Genomic DNA, 20,853 nt, shown 5'->3' on the forward strand with positions numbered 1-20,853 from the left:
TCGCACGATAAGGCGATACAGAACTACCCAACACAAACAATACTGAGTGGAGTGCGATGTAAAGAAAACGTTACTTTGTTGGCTTGCAACCAGTGACCAGAAGCCGCTTTGCGCAAGTTGTAACAGCATGCCAGAAAGAAAACACACAGTAACGCGATGATTCCTGCCTTGCAAATAATCACTGCAGACAAAACAGGCCGTTCGCAAAACAAGCCGCTCACATCCCCGACTGTTCCACTGGAATTCCGGGCTGTTCGAGCTCATCCCGCTCCTTAGCGTCGTCACAAGAAAGGGGAAAAGGGCACCGAAAGTACAAGCGGTACACGCCATTCAGCAAATACTTAATTAGTCAATACAACGTGATTAGCTCACTATGATTAAGAACCCTGTTCCGTGAATTAAGATGCAGCTCGGACAACCGATACAAGCTTGCTTACTCCACCTCAAGTGTTCTTATTTTTTAATACTGAATGCGGCCTTCGTTACAACACTCTAAGTACTCTTGCACCCTCTCACTTGGATTTCCAGCGAACGAAGCTTTTCAGGCCGAAGGGAAAGGAAAAATAACGCAAAAACAAGACTGCCATGTAATCCAGCAAATTGCCCTTAAACTGTGTGTACTTATAGGCGGAAAATAATCGTCATCATCACTCCCACACAGAGCAGCGCATGCGTAATCACAACACAAAGACAAAAGGGAAGAGGAGGAGGCAGGAAAAGAGAGACGAGGATCTTTACTCTATCCGGCGCTACTGGTAAGGGGAAACGCGAGAATCCCCCTGGCCGTTCGGCTTTCCCCCAGCGTTTCCGTTCTTGCCGGCGCGGAATGCATAATAAATGAGAACGTGCAACGTCACGCGCAAAGGCGCCAGAAAGTCAGACGAAAAACGCGCTCGGGAACAAAATCCCGGGGCGCCGTCAAAAGCCGAGGCAAAGTCGCATCCGCAAGGGAAAGCGCGCGAAGCCAGAAAGATTGTAGAAAGACGGCCGCTACATACGTCCCGAGCGGATGCGAGACGCCTGACGTCAACGGCAGCGCCGGAGGGACCGCGGTCGTGAGGAGTTATTTGTATCTAGCGCATTGTATAACACAGAGGCACATAGCACGTGGGACGCCCGGAAAGAAGACAATCTCTTCGCTCAGCTTCTCCTTTGATTGATTGATTGATTGATTGATTGATTGATTGATTGATTGATTGATTGATTGATTGATTGATTGATTGATTGTCGGGTTTAACGCACCGACGCAACACAGGCGATGAGGCGCGCCGTAGTGGAGCGCTCCGGATTAATTTTGACCCCCTGCGGTGATCTTTAACGTGCGCCTAAATCTCGAACACATAGGCGTTTTTGCTCTTCGCGGGCAGGTCTGCCCCATCTTGTCGTTCCACGAAATCACCCAGCATTACCGCCTGGAACGAACACTATATCCCCCTGCGCACGAAAGCCTCACTAAAGAACAAGAGCACCACCTCCGAGGCATCCAAACAAACACATTTACCCACCCCACTAGAGCTCACATTCTGGCCCGTGCACCCTGTACTCCTCGCAATGCCGCTTCAGCGAGGCTCCGGACACCCTCTACCATATAATGTGGGGCTGTGATAAAAACCCCCCTCACATAACCCCCCCCCCCCCCCCGCTTTTTTTTCTCCCCTGAGCACTGGGAGAGAGCACTGTCCAGCTCGGACCCTGACGACGAGTTTTGGCTGGTGCAGAGAGTCCAAAAAGCTGGACGGACTCAAGGGGTCCTGGAATGAGGACTCTTCCCCGGGGCTGACTGCTTTTGACATACGTTTATTCCCCCTCCTCCTCCAGATTCTCCTTTGCATACAGATTAGTGTAGCAGTTCCTCTACTGTTGACTGCCTTACACCGGTTACCTAATTATACCCGTATATTCATGTGTCAATACACATTGCTTTTTAGGTGGTGGCGGCGGTGGTAAGATGCACCTATAAATACCACGTCGTGCAGTGAGAGACCCAAATGAAGTACAAATGAGACCCGGGGTATCGTGCACAGCCTACTTCTTTCACTGGAGAGGTCGCTAACGAGGCGAGAACACCGTTCGGCTACTCGCAACTATCATATACTCTCAGACCCAGCAGCCCGAGAAGCAGCGCGGAAAGGAGGAAGGGTACAAATGCGGCCTCGTAAAAACAAATCAAAACAAAGAAAAGAGGGGGCTTCACGTGTCAGTAAGGGAACTTCGTTATGGTCGTACAATAAACATTAAAAGTAACACAAAAAAAGTCGGAGTCAAACTGTCGGAAAACTGCTCCGCCGAGAAACAAAAGGGTAGAAATTAAGACGAAGCCAGCCGGGAAGTGAGCTGCTCGGATTAGCGGCGCAGCTGGCGTTTTCGCGCCTGCAGCGATCAGCGCGCCCAGGCGCGCAAATGCAAACACCGTCGCAGGATACGCAAAGTTTGCGCACGAAACAGCCCGCGGCGCCGGGAGCGGCTGTAATAGCAAACCAAACGGCGCCGCTTTTAAAGGGCCGAGAAATGGAAGCGTAAACACTCCGAAAGCCCGGCGCCAGCGCTCGAGCAACACGGAAGCGTGCTGCTGCAGGTGCAAGGCGCGTGCGTTGATACCGGCGCGTTTTCACGTAGCCTGACGCCGAAGACGGAAGTTGTACAACAGCAGAAGAGTGCTGCACACTCAAACGTACGCGAGAAAAAAGTTGGCTGGCACCTGCGTCCCTCGGAACACAATGCTCAGAGCGCAGGGGAGATTTTTATCGAGTAATTCTATACGGCCGGGGTGCGGCTGCGGAGAAGGAGTGAGGGAAGGATTAAGGCGGAGAAGAATGCGGCAAAAAATGGTGGCTGCGAGGAAGCATCGCTGAAATGAAGGATTTTCAAACACACGGAGGGATCGGTTGTAGAGAACCAAAGCAGTGCCTTCACCGCTGGTAATCTATATAAGGAAATTCTGTGCAGAGTGAGGTGGAAAAACTGTGGTTGATTCCTCTGTCACAGGAATCGATAAAACACAAAAGTGAAATTCGAAGCGAAACCTGCAGCTGAGCATGATTTGCGGGTCGGCGGCTGTCTTGTGGGTGTACATGGTGAGCGACGTCCTGCTGGCGGGTCGCTTCGGCAAAAGTGCACTGGCGTCATTTCCGTGATGGATATGACGTCAGTGAAATATCGGTGCATCCCGGCATAAAACACTTTCGTGCCAAAATATAAAACCCAAAAGCAAACAACCCGAACTATAACGTACTTTTTAGTACTAAAGGTTGCTTCCCCGCAAGAAGACCCTGTGTGCTGGGGTGCACCCTTTACAGGACGCTTGCTTCGTTGAACTGGCGTCATTTCCGTGACGGATATGACGTCATTCAAATCTTTGTGTATCCAGGAATAAAACACTTTCGTGTAAAAAGGGGGCCGAGAGGACGGTACAAAGTGAATACAGAATCAAAACAACGACAGACCGCCACATGGGACGAGCAGGAGCGTACGAAGGACACAAGTAACGCAATACAGGTTCAAAAAAAATTACAATATCAATTAAATTACGATTAAATATCAGCGGCAAGACAAGAAGGGTGAGTTCCTGCCGAGGCACTTGATTTGTTGTTTTTTTTTTCTATTTCATACATCGTCTTCGTGAAAATCCGTTCTTCCCCGCCCTTTCTGCCACCGGCTTTCTCTCTTTTGATGCATATTTCAATACCCGCACTTGGGAGCCATCTTTGTATTCTTGAAACGGAATTTGAGAGAACATACAACCAGAACTAAAATAAAATCTGTCGTGATAGGATCGTGCGAAACGCCAGAAATAAACTGCATAAAAATGTTACAACAAACAATACGAAGGAAAAAAAAAACATTTTGAACTACTCCGTATACTTTTTATTTTCACCTGTTGGCTTTGTCTCCTGGGGAAGCTCTACCGCTTCCGGGTTTCATCGCCTTTACACGCTCTTCGTCTTTTTCTCTTCTTTGCTCCCGCTTTCCCGGTTTCACAGACGCCTCCTGCACGTAAACAACCCCCGGTGCCGTGCCAGGCTTTCCACGCTTCGCAGAATAAGCCTGCGGGCCGATTACGGTTCGCCCACGCCTCACCGTTCTCTTTTTTTACCTCCCCCTACCTTCCAGACTAACGTTAACCTATCGCGTATATTTCTCCCCTATTTTGTTTCGTTTTGGTTGGTTTAGTCCCCTGACTGCATTGAAAATTTCAGGCATGCAATCGCTATCCGACATTCCGTCGACTTGAGCGGCTCATGAAAATAGAATATAAGCTAAAAATCATGGCGCTATTTCAGGAGAACAAGGAAAAAGTTCTCGGGAACGTGTATGCGCCGAAATAACCCAGCGTGTAAAGGAGGCGGGGGATTTGATTACAGTTCAGTAAGCCCGTCCGCTTATGCGTCCCGCATCTCCGGAAACCGAGTGCAGCGTCGCATCCGTGCTTTGCGCCCCATGCCGCTGCGCTGCCTCCTCCGCGCTCTCGTGTCGATAAGACCGGTAAATGACGCTGTCTGTCCATCCACACTGATAGCTCGAAGACTTAACGAACACTCTAATAGACATGATGAAACTCCCCAAAAGTTAAGTATCGAGTTACCGTAAAAGGAAGGAAGGAAGGATGTAGAAGAAAGGCAGGAAAATTAACCTGGCTAGAGCCTAGTTTTCTATCTTGCTCGTGGGAAAGGGAAAATAGGCAAAAAAGCGAGAGGAAAGAATGAAGAAAAGTTGGAGCAGACAGGTATGCGCAGCGCTGAAGCACTAAACGTTCAAGTTCAGTGATAGCCACTGCAGTCCTTCAGTCTATAGTTTGTAGTTTAAGTTCGTCGCCCGTAGAAAGCGTAAAAGCTCCTTAATCGCCTTCTGAGCGGATGACAGAGAAGGCCAGTGACAGAATTTTCTCCCCCGAAAATGGCCGCCGAGTAAAGATAAATACGAAGACTGGTGCACATTCGACCGCGGCCTAATAGGGGAAGCGAGGGAGAAATTGGTCTTCACAAAAGCTTATAATTCGCACAGCAATAGTTCGGGGACTGGCACGTACAGTGAACTTTCGTTAAGGCGAACTCGGTTAAGACGACTTCTCGCTTATGCCGAACAACGTTGGAACGTTTGTTTGGTTTTCCATAGAGTCAATGCAAAAAGAAACCGCTTAAGACGAACAGCCTTGCACGCACTCTTCGGTTAAGACGGACAACTTTCGGGATGACCACCACTGCAGGGGATTCTGGGAAGCGAACATATGGTAGCCTTGGCAGGGTGCGGTGGGGCGTTCACGCGGCCAGAGGGAAAGAAAAGTGAAAGAAAACCACAGCGCGAAGCGAGTTCGTGCCACGAAGGAAGGGATAGAGCAAGAAAGGAAGAGAGAGAGAGAGAGAGAGAGAGAGAGAGAGAGAGAGAGAGAGAGAGAGAGAGAGGGAGAGAGAGAGAGAGAGAGAGAGAGAGAGAGAGAGAGAGAGAGAGAGAGAGAGAGAGAGAGAGAGAGAGAGAGAGAGAGAGAGAGAGTGCTCTTTAATGTGAACTGGTGAGGTCAGCCCTGCTAGGGACAAGGCTTGCTACACCAGATGGGGGGTGACTACGTTGATGAGTGGTGCATATCAGACATCAGGGTTACAGCAGGAAGAAGACAAACATGAAGCGTTAAAAAAAATGAAAAAAAGGACAAGCAAAACAAGAAATTGCTGCCAACAGAGTCCGGACAAAAAAAATACAATTGAAAAGAAAATCGTTAATGGAAACGCTGAAACAAAATGAAAAGTAAACGACGGGAAAAAAAGTAACAACACCAACCCAAGAAAAATAAATAAATGAACGTCGCAGAGCGAAAAAGGATATCGTGACACACTTGCTCTGTCTCTGATCTAGAGAGATTTGTCCAGTTCAGTCTCTCGTAGGAACTGGAGCAGAACTTTTGCACCTAAGGTACTGTCAGCACTATTGGCCCAGGGCCCAAGAAAATGAAAAAGTTCGAGGCTGCCTCCATGACGTACACGAGAGAGGGAGATCGTTGCAGTTTTTCGCGCAGCAGCGTATCGAGGGCAGACGCACAGCAAGTGATTTACAGTCTCGCGCACACCGCAAGTCCGGCACAGGGGGGAATCTTCCCAACCAATCTTAAACTTAAAACTCCGAGTAAACGCCACATTCAGGCGCAGTCGGTGCAGAACTCCTTCACACCGCTTGTTGAGGCCGCGTGGAAAACGGAAGTCACAGTGCGGGTCAATAGCGTGCAGTGGTAGATACCTGCGGTGAGGGTCCTGCCACTCCGACCTTTGTGCAGCCCATCCACTTGCGAGGATAAGGGCGTTGCTGTCCTATCGGGAGAAAGGAAGCTGGGTTGTGTTGCTCAGCAAGTGGCCTGCTGTCACAGAATTAAGCGAAGTAATAATTTAGTGGCCGATGTCTCGGACGGGAGGAGCGACAAACAACTCCCCCTTACGTGCGAATTCGAGAATGTGGTTCGGACCTGCTAACCGGCGATAGGTCCACGCCTGATTGGCTGCTGGCGTGAGGCACGAGACGGGGCACGAGAAAACAGTTTCGAAACAACGGAAATTTACTTCACATTCACGGGAAATTCAAAACAGATAGACAGAGAGGGTAATACAGGCAAAGAAAACGAAGCTCGGCTTAAGAAACACGAGGGAAGGAGTAAGGCACACAATAGGCGGGCAGGGGAGCTTCCCCCCCAACTACTCTAACACTCGGCTCGCTAGACACACACGCACACACCCGTACACACAACAGGGTACACTAAGAAAAGAGGGTAATCAAGTCCGCGCAGTCGACGCAAAGGAGGAAGATAATAGTGAGGACGATTATAGAGTCTGCAGAAGAGTGGGGAAGGGGAGGAGGTCTTAGCTGGACTTTGGTCGGTGGTCTCGTCGGGGAAGATGCGTCGGCTCGCCGGTCGTCTGCGATGAGTCCCGTTGATCGGCGACGCAATTCGGGCACACCTGGGCCGCGCACCGTCCCCTCCTCGAGGGGAATTCTCGGGGGCCGAGGTCGCCGCTGTCGTCGCACTCGGGGCTACAGCGCAGCCCACAGAACCGGCCGCCGCGTTTCAACCGCACCACCTTCCACCGCCACTGCTCGCTTCCTTCTCCCCGCGAGTCGTGAACCCCGCGCCGCGCTGCAACGAGCACAGTCTTTCGGACCGCGCCTCTTCCGAGAACCAAGCGGGTGGAACCTCCGCTGGCCGCGGCACTCTCGCCCCTCTCTTCCGAAACACATGGCCCACTGCCCCGCGGGCCGAAATGGCGGCGAAAACATTCCTGCTCCGCCGGGATCCTCCCGCTGGGTCCCAATATGGCGAGCGAAAAAAAAAAGAGACAGCCATAGAGGGGCCCGAATTTCGCGACACCTGCGCTGGCGGCTTCGTCGGATCTAATATTGCCTTGTATGTCCGAGTGACCAGGTACCCACTGAAGAATGATTTCATGGTCTTGGCGCACTGCCATTGTGTGAATTTCGGCAATTTGACTGCGGTTGTTGTTAAGCTTTGGGAGCGCTTGTAAGGCACTGCGCGAGTCGAGGAATATTACCCATCGCTGGGCATGATGTCCGCTGATGTAATGAAGTGCAGCCCTCACAGCTGCCAGCTCGGTAGCAGTCGAGGATGTTTCATGGCTAAGTTTTCTTTCGATAGTGCACCGGGCTGATGGGATCCACACGCCGATGGCGGATGAGCCCGGGCGAACCGAGCCATCCGCATAAACATGTGTGTAGCCTTTGTAAGTGCTGGAAATATATTCGAGTGTGAAGAACTTGAGCGCGGCCGCAGGCATGGCAGACGTTTTGCTAATTCCGGGTATCGTCGTGCAAATTTTCCATGGCGCCAGCACCCACGGGGCTACTATCGACTTTTGAGGCTGTTGAAAATTCGCCGGAAGCAAGTGTCTTGCATACTGTGTGGAGAGGTCTGCCAAAGGATGCGTATGACACCGAGTCAAATGGCGCAAAGACGTTCGAAGCACCTCTTGGCGTTGTAGCACTGTGGCGGAAAAGCACCGAGCTTCGCAAAGAGTTCCAACCGTCGATGTGCATTTAGGTAGACCCAGGCAGGTGCGCATAGCTTGTGCCAGCACTGAGTCTATTACCTTCAGGCTTGTAGGCGATAGCTGATGTAGGGCCGGCAGGCTGTAACGCAAGAAGCCGACAAAAAGGGCTTTATATAGGCAAAAGAGTGAGGATACAGGGCAGCCCCACGAACGCCCACCGAGCATACGCAGAATGCGCACAAAGCACAGAAGCCGCTCCTTCAGTCGCCGAATATGTTGGGCCCATGACATTGAGCGGTCAAACGTGACACCGAGAAACCTGTACGACTTGACATATGGTATTGGAGTACCCTGTACGGTGAGCGTATAACGTGAAACATCGCGCCGCGTGAATGCTATCGCAGCACACTTCTCCGGGGAAAATATGAGACCGCAGCATCTGAGATATTTTCTCATCTTCAGAATTGCCTTCTGGAGTGTGGCGCGAATGTTTCGACGGTTCCTGCCTGAAGCCCAGATACAGATGTCGTCTGCGTAAAGTGAAATGTTGACACCTTTGGGCAGGACTGTTGGGAGACGTATGAGACACATGCTAAAAAGCGTCGGGCTCAAGACGCCGCCTTGAGAAACTCCTTGCGTGACGGGATGTTTGGCCGTTTCGCCATCACTGGTGGCCATGTAGACGTACCGGTCTTGCAAGTAGTCACATAGCCACTGGAACATGCGTCCTCGAAGCCCTATGCATGTCATCTCTCTTCGGGTGGCTTCGTGCGCGACGCTGTCGAATGCCGCTTTGATGTCAAAGAAGACAGTAATAGTGATGTTTCCGGCTGATTTCTGCCGGGTAATATCTGACACCAAGGAGCGGATGTTGTCTACGCTGCTACGTCCTCTCCTGAACCCAGACATTTGCAATGGATAAATGTCTCGATTCTCCAGGTCCCAAACAAGCCGTTCCAGCACCATCTTCTCCATCACCTTGCCAATACAACTTAGTAGTGCAATTGGCCGATAAGAGTCTATATCTGTTGCCGGTTTGCCTGGTTTGAGAATCGCCATGATTCGGGCAATCTTCCAGGAGGCCTCAAGACGCCCGATCTGCCAGGACTGGTTGTAGAGGGACAGCAACTGCTGGAGAGCCTTGGGACCCAAGTGGCGTAAAGCTAAATACGTGATTCCATCAGCGCCAGGAGAGGAAGACAAGTTGAGATTTCCCAACGCCGTGGTAAGCTCTACGATGGTGAAGGGTTCATCCATCAGCGTTGCGTTCGCGGTAGAGTATCAGGCACGCGGATACAGCTACCACTTCTCCCACCCATCTACCCGCGGAGCCAGCGGCAAAGCAAAATTAAAAAAAAAAAAAAAGAGCGAGGGCGAGTTTTGTATTCGCTCTGCTCTGGAGGAGAGAGGAGCAAAACTAGGAGTATAGAAAAAGTAAAAAAAAAAAAAAAAGTGACGATGGAGACTTCCTGTTCGCGAACGTAGCAGCTCTCCTAACCAATGCCGTTTCTCAGCAGGAGCATGTGCGTTTGCGTTGGTTCGCCTCGCCAGTCCCACCGCGTCATCACCGAGAAAGCGAGGAGTTCCCTCTCTGTCTGCTGCGTTGTCGCTTGAGGTAGCTAAGCGGGTGTACACTCCCCGTCGCCGCTTGGACTGGATAAAACCCGGCAAGAGCACTAGAAGACAGTCTTCTATCAAGTTGCGCACTCAGATGTTTTTCTTTTTTCTTTTCCTCCATTGTAAGTCTAAGCTTCATTCACCATCTTGAAGCAAAAGATATTTGCATGCACCTGGGCGTGTTGCCGAATCTTTTTTTGGGAGGGCTTCTGATAAGACGAACTTCTGATAACACGAACAAATTATCATGGTCCCTTTGAGTTTGTCTTAACGGGGTTCACTGTACTTGTAGTCGAGGGTTCGACGAAAGTTCGTCTGGTCAGGCATTGCATGAAGAAACAGTAATGCAGTCATTGACCGAGTAAAAAAAAAGTATAAAGACGTTTCGGACGTAAAAAAACCAAAAGTGATCTTTAATGCGATTGCCGAGCATGCGCACAAGCACCAGCACAATATTGACTGGGACAACGCTGCAGTTCTGTCTAAAGAACTAAACGTGACATCACGTCTTTTACTGGAATCATCGCTCATACAAACGCACTCCGATACGATGAATCGAAATGAAGGGACGTTACCATTGATATACATGCGGTCATTGCGTCACAAACTGCACCTTTAAATTCGAAACTTGTCCATTATTGTCTTATTGTGAACAAGGAACCCGTACGGATTCCGGAACGTCTTTATACTTTTTTTACTTCGTCAGTGACTGCATTACTGTTTCTTCTCTGTACTTGACTGCGACCTCACATCGAGAAATCGGGGCAGAAATTGGTGTTACGCGGTTATTATTACAATTCGCATAGCAACTATTTTTGGTGCGGAAACATACAATCTATTTCGCGGAAGAAAAATTAGAGGACGCCTAAGCTTAGTCCGTAAGCGTAACGCGATGACGTTACACTAGGCGATGGGAAGATTCTGTAGTGCGCATCCATCCCACATGCATCAAGAGCGCGTATCCTTCAGAAAACATGATAATCGGAAACGCTTATTCAACGACGTGTAAACGCAGTGTCAAATCCGCACGCGTTATGACCGGAAGCCGCACGGGGCCTGCAGCGCAAATTGGATGGGAGCAAACCGGCGCCGTGTCTACAAGCGACTGGGGTCGGGTATCATGGTAGATTTTAATGACGTACCGGCAGCCCGATATATCGAACGTTTATCGGCGGGCACGATCGATATGGAGGCAGCGCCGTGGTCCAACACCGTCTTCCTCAAAGGCAAAAGGCCTATCCCTTTTTTCCGGACTTCTAATGCCAGGCTAGCAGGTTGATTCCGCGGTTCCTATTGGGCGGAGTCTTTGATAGTTGCCGCTGTTATCGTAAACAGCGACCAAAGGAGGCGCCCAATCTGACTACTATAGCGTTAAGGTCTGCAGTTATATACAAAGACCTTCTTGTACAGTTGGTGTTGCGTGGCCGGCCGATAGCAGTCGCCAGACGAAGAGGGGGGCGAGCCAACAAACGATGTCGACCTAATACGACGGGAAACACCATCGCCAGGAGCGGCCGCTGACGACGCGGGACACGACATCAATTTTCGCGGGAGAGACGTCCGGGCGTGAGTCTGTTGGGGATGACGCGGACAGTGCATCGCCCGCGCTCAATGCGTATATGTATGCGGGTTTGTGAGCCCGCGGCTTTGCGCGTATATAGACCTGCAGTGCGTGTATACGAACACAGCGATGATCAATCAATTCGAGAGGCATGCTAGTCGCGCAAACGAGCTCTGGCACGAACGCCCCGCCTGGGGCGACTAATGAGGGCCGCGGCCCAAATACACCTCCGCAGGGAGGGACAGGGCCGCTGTGAACGCAGTTCTTGCAGTCTGCGGGCTCCGCTTTCTTCGACTCCGTTCTAGAGCCCAAGACATCAGAAACCCAGTCGGATTGTCCACATGGCGAAGCCACGTAACCGCCTCGCTGGATCCGTTCAATATGCGCCCATTCTTCTTCCTCGCTGACGATGGTGCGCGCAACGTCCGCAGACAATGCAGGGCGCACACAGCATAGTATTTCGGTCACCGCATAAAGGCACCCGATCAACAGAATTCATGCCTCGTCCCACGTTATTTCTCCAAACACATCTAAAAACAATGTACGCCCAAAACAAGAAAATAAAAAAGAAAAAAATCACAAAACATTTACAGCCCTCTCCTCGAAAGACTGATCCTGTCAAAAGCAAGGAATTTAACATTTTAATTAATTACGCGCCACATTCGAATTTCCAAGAGCTCACGCAAACAGACCGAAGTTATACGAGCCCGAAACCATGAAAGCGTACACAAATTCCTTCAGAAAGCCCTGTGCACTGGCATGAATTAAGATAACGGGCTCCTCGTAGACTACCTCTCGGAATACACAAGGTCTGCAGATTTTGCAAGCACAGTTTGGTACTATAGGCGCGAACGTGTTGAAGGCTAATTCATATGGACCCTCATTCGTGAAGCATACGGCAACGTCTGACAAACCGCATTTTGTGGCCGCTATTTGAATACACCGAGCAGCTACTGACGAGGGGAAAGAAAAGGGAGGGAGGGCGTGGTGGTATGGGGAGGAGGAGAGCACGGGTATGGGAGGAGGAGTAGCAGGCCTACCTGACGGCGTTGGCTCACGGGTCTGATCAGGTGTCGACACACCAAGTCGGACAGTTTCGGGCTTTTTTCTTCCATCTTTCCCTCCCTTACAGCATCTTAGCTTAGCTTAGCGTTGGCTCACCTAATGAGCGAACGAAGAACCTGCGCACAGTCGCATGACCGCACGTTCGAACGGTCAGCCTCAAATTATGCACTCCGGCGGCAATCGACTTGCCCAACACGAAGGGAAGTTTACGGGACGCTCGTCTGACAAGTACAGCTGACGTAAGGGTAGAACTAACATACGACACCCTTATTCTATGACACCGACTGCGACTTACAGAAGCTGGTGGTCGCACACTTAAAGGGCGAAATATGTGCGGAGAACGACGCGCGTCCGCGCGCGTTCTCCCCTCTCCGGGAACCAGCGCAGAAGCGGTCAGGGACACGCGTGAAGGCCTGCAGGAAAGGCTTTGTAGAGGGAAAAAACGCGTGCGGAAAACGCGTCGTTTTCAGCGCATGTGTTTCGCTTTGCGCGTACGGGCGAACGGCTCACACAATGCGCGCGAAAGAGCGCCCAAGGTATGACGCAGTCACCAAAATCAGGCGGGAGATTATTGTGAACTGGGGTGGATGCTAATTAATCATTGCGCTGCAGCACTGTGCCCCCACTTTTGTGTGTCCCTGCGCCAGCCTTTGTCGTTGCGGCGCTGTAGCAGAAAGACAAGGCATAGTGAGAAAGAAGGAAAACCGACAGACATGCATGGAAAGAAAGATGAGACTTGAGACTGAATGAGACAAAAGTAAAATGACATAGGGAACCGCTGAAAGAGAAAGGACACAAAACAAAAAAGGGGGAGAGAGAAAACGGTGCAGGGAGCAAAGGAGACACATGGAACAATTGTGAATGCAGGAGTAAAGGATCGCACATAGACGAAACAAAAAGAAAAGCACGCCCGTCGTCATTTCGGCGTGTCGGCTATGCAACAAACAAGCAAAGCGGCGCGCAGCGATATATCCGTAATCAAGCGAGTGCCACCGGGCAGCATTGTGACCGTAATTAGCGGCTTTCGCGTGGGAACCAGGCCGTACTGCCGGAAGCGCCTCCGCATGTCAACGTGACGGATCGGAACTTCGCTCTGCTCAGGTGACGCTGAGCAACCGCCGCATTCGCGAATTTTTCGATTGTCCGAATTGACGCCCCTACCTTGCACCTACACCTCTGAAACACAGCTCCTCACTCACTCAGCGCTCTTTAAAAGACGCCAAACAACGTAAAGCTCTGCAGGGTGTAATATTCACAAGGCGTGTGGTTTTGGTAGACTGCAGCTATTTGAAATACTTTAGCACTGCCGCCACCAGTGCGGCGGTCACCACGCCCCCCTAAAGATTTTTAAGGCTCAATAAAACATTTATCTTTCTCTCGCTGATAGCTTACCCCACCTCCCGCCCACTTAGGCATTTAAACAGTACGTCCACGGTCCCACGTTCGAAGCAGCCCGGTATCGCGATGATATAGTACGGAGCTGCAGCTTAGCATCGTTAGACCAAACAAAAGAAAGCAACTGGAGAGGCACCGTTTTCAAGCCGCGAACCCGGAGAAGGGCCGGTGGAAAACTGTAACCGGAAATGTGGTAGGCGCAATTGGCATACGAGGAACGTCGTTATAACGAAGAAGAACGCGGACGCCGCAAAAAGGTCCGTCTTTGAGGGCCAGATTTTCGCCTGATTTAGAGCGCTTTCAAATGAGCTCATGACAGTCCAACTCGAGCTAGAGGACTCACTGTTCTGGAGGCAATCTGAGAGCTAACAAAGTCCCCGATTTCACAGATCTACATTCTTCTCAACTTGAACCGAACTAACCTTGCCTGCGTATCAGTCGGCGTTCCTCATTTCATAGACCCAACGCGCCTTTAAGCTGTACTTCAACCATACTTTGACTGATCTGGTCGAAATATAAGTCGTGTAATCTAGCAATGTTGTTTTTACTGCCCAAGTCAACTTCACAACTTTTTACGTTTCGTCAAAAACTACAATGTAGCCACAAAAATTGGCTGGCGATTGCGATATTCCCTAATGCGATATCTGGGCGCAGAAGCAGTTCGCTGAGGCAGCACTCACTCGTGGGTTCTCTCGACGGCAGCGATGATGAGCCTCTGCGTCGGCGGCGCGAAGTGCGTCTCAGGAAGGGACCGCGAACTGGGTTTAGGAAGCGAACGCACATCATCGTCACGCGCACGCGCCCCTCACGTTTTCGCCAAGCGTCTCGCGCCGTCAAGCGCCTCGTGCGGGCACAGCATACTGCCCCCTCCTCTCCCCCAACACACACTTTCGGAGAGGGCAGGCTCACGCCGCCACGGCGAACCGCCCTCCCCTCACAATTTCGCGACACTCTCCTCCTTTGCTTTCTTTCATCGTTCGCTTTTTCTTTCACTCGTCGGTGTTGCCATCGTTCACTCGGTAACGACGACGGCGAAGCGGCTCAGCCCAGAGACGGACGACAAAGGGCTGCGCCCTAAAAACTCCGGTCGAACCCTCGGCAAAGTTATAAACGACTGCAACCGAGCAACAAGCGCTTCGTAGCCTCTATATGCTTGCGAGATGACAAGTTATAGCAAAAATTTCCGTTCGCTGGTGTTTTGCAAGTCTGCAAGAAGGTTGCCACTACAAATATCCAGAGCTTCAGTCTGACATATGCCCTGTCGCACGCCCCAGGCAACTTCCCCGTCGACAAAACCTAATATATATATATATATATATATATATAGGAGGTGAGGGGGGGCTCGTTGAGGAAATATAGAAAGATAAGTCGGCAGTCTACAACGCCAAAAGAGGCATACGGGTGTTGTAAAACTTTTTTTTTATCACGGGTAATGACGTTACATTATTCCTAATATAGGAAAGACGGAAGGCAAGAAAGAAAAACACGCGCCCAGAGTGGGGACCGAACCCACGCCTTTCGTATATTAGGAATAATGTAACGTCATTACCCGTGATAAAGAAAAAAAAAAGTTTAACAACACCCTTATGCCTCTTTTGGCGTTGTAGACTGCCGACTTATCTTTCTATATATATATATATATATATATATATATATATATATATATATATATATATATATATATATATATATATATATATATGCGTGCGAGTGTGTGTGTGTTCCCCATTGTCGCAAGACGTCATTCAAGCACGGAGCCACGCACACTAATCTGCCCGCAGGCCACAGCAGCCAGACGAAAAAGAAAAAAAAAAGGAACAGGGCATGCACGCATTTATATGAAAGTATAGGGAGAAGAAAAGGCTAGCGCGCTGCGGAGTCCCATTGTTCCGCAAAAGATTGGGGCGAGCCGCCCTAATCCTCTTATCCGCCGACGCAGGCTGAGCCGATCCGGCAGCCGAGGAGACAGACCTCTAAGGACGCGGCCTAGGCACTCCTTGCGGAAGACCGCGGCAGGTAAATGGGGCGGCACGTCGTACCCCCAAAGAAACTAGGGCGACCGGATTGGAGGAGAAGGGAGGAAAAACGTTTATATATATTTTAAAGACGACAGTCTTTCTTGGGTTACTTGAACGGGAAAATTTTGGTCTGTCTGTCTGTCTGTCACTCGATTCAGCCAGCCGGACGAAGTGAAACAAATGCTGCGCAATAGTCTCATATACTCACAGCAAAATCTAAATGTCTAATTCTGGTGTTAATGTTCATACTTGTCAACACTGTTGAACAAGAACAGGACATTACGCAAATATAAGGCAGAAAATCAATACATGAGAGATATTTGGAGTGTTGCTTTATTCAAAATTTACGGATGCTCGCTTTTTGCGATAGCAAATAAAATACTACATGAACTGCAGAAAACCGTCGCCTGCTGTTGCCCGCGCTACCTGGCGGAAAACGATCCACTAGATAAGTTTCGCATTCCGCTTGGAAAGCTCGTGGAATAGGGCGATGTGGTTCTATAAGCGTTGTAGCAGGGCGCCTCGACCGCCGTACGGCAGCGCTGACTCCGATGCACCCGACTTGAAGCAACGGAACGTGGTAAATTTAAATCGTCTTGAGCAAACATCTAGCGTGTTATCTTGGAAGGAACGAGACGGGAGAGGAACAGCATGAGAGGTGAGCGGGGAAGAGAAGGAGGGGACATTTGCAACGAGATGAGCAGATGCGCGGCCAATTTTTTGAGTGGTTGGGCGGCCCTCCACCGGGTTCTTGTGCCACGTGCTGCAGTTCCCGACGGGGTCAGCAGCAGTGGTACCCTTGGTCCATGGCTCCAACGGCCTCAGCTGCTTTGCGTGCCCACTAAATCAGACCGATCTGGTCCCCACAGCAGTCGCTCGCCAGCAGTGTCTCCCATTGCTCCGAATTAGGGTTTGCGATTTCGGGGAAAGTCGTTGTGCTCTGGCATTCCCATGTGATGTGGTAAGAGGGTGGGTTTTTTTTTTTTTGATGGCACAATGGGCATGCGTCTGCATATCGAGTCGGATAAATTTTGCCCAGCATGCGTAAATTTGGGAACGTGCCTGTCTGCAGCTGTCTCCAGTCTGTGGCCTCTGCCCTCGTCAGGGACTCGTTCATTCTCCTGACACCCCTGTAGTATGCCAATGTGTCCGAGTGTTCCGGAAAGACTGGCGTGGGTTCTTCGAGGTCGGAATCATCGGGTGCTCGGTTGGTAGTGTAGCCTCCAGCTACCCTATCCGCCTCCATGTTCCCCTCTATTCCAAAGTGCGCCGGGGACCACAGGATCGTGTGTTTGAATCTTAGGTGGATGCTCAGGGTGTTGGGGTACGCCGCCTTTAGCCTGGAGGAGTACACGGAGTGCGCAATGGCTTATTCGTCCCTTCAAGAAGTGTCGACAGGCATCTTGCGAGTCGGAAATTGTTGTAAATGACCAGCCCGTCTGGAAGCCTTCCGCCGTTGCCAGCGCGACAGCTAGCTCCTCGGCGTCCGTCACGGTACAATGACGTAGTGAGCCACAGGTTAATCCAGTACAAAAGGAGGCCGTCGATACGCAACTTTCCATAGTGTACAATCACGTAACAAGACTGCACATTCTCGACGGAGGAGGAGGTAATTCATGAAATTTCAAATTTCATGAATTACACTTGGGCTATGAGGCGCGCCATAATGGAGGGTTCCGGAATAATTTTGACCACCTGGGGACTTTCAGCAAGCGCCGAAATCTCGACACGGCTGTTTTAGCTTTCGCCAGCACCAGAAAAGCAGCCCCCGCAGTCGGAAATCGAACCCGCATCCTCGGGATAAGCAGCACGACGACTTAGCCATCAAGCCATGTGCGCAGCGGCGAGAATAGCAACGTTTCTCAGCCACCGCGACGGGTAATTCATCAATATCATAGTCGGCCATTCAACTTGCGTACTAAATCTAACCCCCTGCAGGTCCGTACAAAACGAGATTTTACTTATATCATGAATGGCGAGAAACGACTATTACAAAGAAAAAAGCACGACGATTTATGGCGAAGCTTCACTTCCAACAAAGGCGCGAGCTGCTTCTTCGTAGTGTGTTATCGTCCCCACAATCGCACACAACCAGTTCTTTGTACGGAGAGGACACAGGACAACTACAGGTTCTTTGTATGGAGCTGAATGAATAAGTACCCCGCAATGCCACACAAAAGCAAGGCGGCACTGCACAAAAGTGCGATTTCTTTCACTAAACGAAGCAATAAAACAGAGAAATACAAATGAAAGCGAGAGGTATAATTACAAGCAAAAATTCAAATAGGGGTGGTTTCGCGCACCTAAGCAATGCACCCTGCTTTTCAGGCGCGCCGTGGTGGAAGGCTACGGATTAATTTGGATTAATTAGGATTTGGAATAATGTGGGTCGTCCACCGGGGCCAAAATGTGGTGCACGCGCCACTGTTTGTTTTCCCTTTATCAGGAAAGCATCATCAAAAAGGACGCGCATCGAACTTGCGACCTCGTGCATTGCGACGCAGCATCTTATGCACCCAATCACCGTTTTTTCGGCGTTTCTCAGCGCTTCACAAATGTTTTACAAGCGTTATTTGTTTGTTTCAGAACAACCCAGTTGCTGATTGAGCCCTTTTCCGCATCTGTGTTCCGTCTCGGTTCTGCCTGCCCTGCATCGAATTAGTAGACCTTCAGTTCAGCGCAGTTTCCGCTAATCGATTTCTGCCGTCACAAAACTTTAAGGCACGTTTCCATAGACCATTCAATTAAGCCTTCCCGGGGAACGAGGAATAAAATAGAAGAGAATAGAGATCTCGTAAAAAAAAAATCCACCTTGCAGCTTTTTATGCGTTGATTTTATGTTTTCAGCTAGGAAGGAGCCCTCGAGATTTATGACAGCACAGTGAAAATTTACATTAGCACTCACGTTACGAAAGTTTTGAAGGAACGATAGAGAGAAAACGCGAGCCTTTGCATGGATATGCAGAGAAATGTATGAACAGTGAGCATCGGCTTAACTGCCCTTTTCCCTACCTTTTTACCTCTCTCCCCTCAGGGCATCTGGCCTCCTTACCCCCCCCCCCCTCTCTCTCTCTCTCTCTCTATTCGCCCATTTATAGGCTTACAGATTCCACAGTCGAACAAACAGCGAGGAAGCTGCATAATGTACCACTACCGCATTACAGTAAAACCTTGGCTCGCCCTACGTACCCCTATCGCGAGCTGATTAGGAGGTGTTGGTTTCCCGTAGCTCATTAACGGTGCGAGTCGGGAGCAGCGCTGCTCCCCGCAGCGCGAACGACCCGGCAGCTTTATTACGCCCCGAAGCCTTGCCGTCTGAACACAGAAAACCTCCCGACATTATTCTTCGTGCCAACGTAACTTTTTTTCCATGCGCCAATAAATTACGGCGCGGTCGTAGAGAAACGGACTGGCTTTACAAAAGGTTGTCGGAGCGGAGCCGCAATTAGAGCCCGGCCGGCCCCAGAGTTGTCCGCCTACGTCACACGGAGCGCGACAAAACCCGCGATACACTGGCCCTTCCACATTTTTCGCACACGGGCAGCGTCATCGATCCGATGGGCGGACGCAGCGGTTCCCTTGTCTCGACCGCGCCTTCTGGGCCACCGCCCCGGATCGCGCGCAGGGCCAGAGGAAGGGTGCACGGTACGCTATACAGCACGGCAATGTGCAGACCGGAGATTGCGACGCGTCGGACAGTGATTCTCTCGCGGAAGGCTTTCGTGAATCGACCCAATTTCAACGACAGCCTCAAACACACCCCCGGGACCACGCTGGACGGAATGATTGCGGGATAAGCATGCGTCTGTCCGCACCGCACGGTGCGGAGGAGGGCAGGCGGCTGAATGGGACGGTGGGACGTTCTTCAATCGTTCTCGGACATTGTTACAGTTACGTCACACCTCGGTCTCCGCGCTGGCAGCCTCGACAGCCCCGTGAACTCGTGCCGACAGAAAGCGCGAAAAAAAAAAAAAAAAAAACCGAAAGAGCAGCCACTCGTTGCTGTGTTTCTCCTTATTCCTGCTTATTTCGCGTTCTTTGTCATTATTAACCTCTACAAACATGTCCAACGCTCTTCCTTGATTAGGCCCCTGGATGTTATCACATTTACAATCGCTTTGCCTTTCTGAAGAGCGCAAAAGTTGACGAGTGCGAAACAAACAATAGGCATTCGTTTCATTCATGCTCAATTTGAAAATTTGGCATTCAAAACATTTGTTTCATTGGGACCAGGTGTTCGGGATGCAATGATTTAAAACTGTATAGTTAGTTAAAAACATTTTATTCGCATCGCGCACTGGCTTGTCGGTTGGTTTTCTGAAGGGACACGTACCCCCCGTTTCGCTGTTCATCCATTGTGACCGTATCTACACGCAAACGCGGCATCACGCTTCGTCATCTGTACTCGTCCGACAGTGCTCACGGCATACTTGCACGAGCGAATATAAACCATAAATGTTTGCTCTGACAAATTTATTTGCCAAAAAATTTCAAAAAATTCGTCTGGTTTTATGGCACGAAGCTATGACACCGGGACTAAGAGGAGCGCCGTCGTGGAGGGCTCCGGAGGGGGCCGAAAAGCAGCCACCACGGCCGGTGCCGAACTCTCGGGCTCACCAGCACGACTTAGCCAACTGAGCAACCACGGCAGGTTACATTATGTGCCAGTTGCGGCCAAAAATCAATCCCCAATTTTTCCCAATCTCCAAATCCCCAATCAATCCCCAAACGGAAAGTTGACATCCACCGCGTGAATCTAACGGGCACATAGGAAGGCTGTGCCGTTTCGCAGAAATCTTCGCAATTCGGAGTGCTTACAGCCAAGTCGACATGTCAATGAATTCAGCTGAATCACTGCGAGAGTCATTATAAGAACCAGTTTTCTTTCCCATGTATATGTGGACTCAAGGTAAGCCACATTGGTATTGTTACGGTGCAGCCTTCCTTGGCTAAGTGGTGAAGCCACTGCTATGACGAGAAATCTACCTGCGCGGCATGTGGACAATCGTGGAGGACAAGAAGGACGACGATCGGTGTGGCGCCCGGCAGGAGCTAAAGCGGCCATCTGCTGCGTCTCCGATTTTCCCCTTTCGTAAACAGTGTAAATACAGCTAATTCTAACCATGCCTACCTCGTCTCAGTATACTGCAAGTACCAAGCGGATGAAAGACGACGTCACGCGTCAGTATCAGTGTTCACCTGCGATAACCTTTGA

General features: G+C 50.4%; 1 protein-coding gene across 4 annotated transcripts in view; it reads right to left on the minus strand.

Moving 5' to 3' along the window:
- LOC144153083 (cytochrome b5 reductase 4) overlaps window positions 1–20,853 on the minus strand; it is a 221,097-nt gene that overhangs the window by 66,368 nt on the left and 133,876 nt on the right. The window contains exon 2 of one of the 4 annotated variants that reach the window (XM_077684729.1): window positions 3,875–3,987. The exons of the other annotated variants lie outside the window; for them this stretch is intronic. The gene's annotated coding sequence lies outside the window, so the exon portion shown is untranslated. The remainder of the gene's footprint in view (window positions 1–3,874; window positions 3,988–20,853) is intronic. 4 annotated transcript variants of the gene reach the window in all.

Source organism: Haemaphysalis longicornis, unplaced genomic scaffold, assembly GCF_048455015.1.
Source record: "Haemaphysalis longicornis isolate Haplotype H1 unplaced genomic scaffold, Haemaphysalis longicornis Haplotype H1 scaffold_9, whole genome shotgun sequence".
In the NCBI taxonomy this organism is placed as follows: Eukaryota; Metazoa; Arthropoda; class Arachnida; order Ixodida; family Ixodidae; genus Haemaphysalis; species Haemaphysalis longicornis.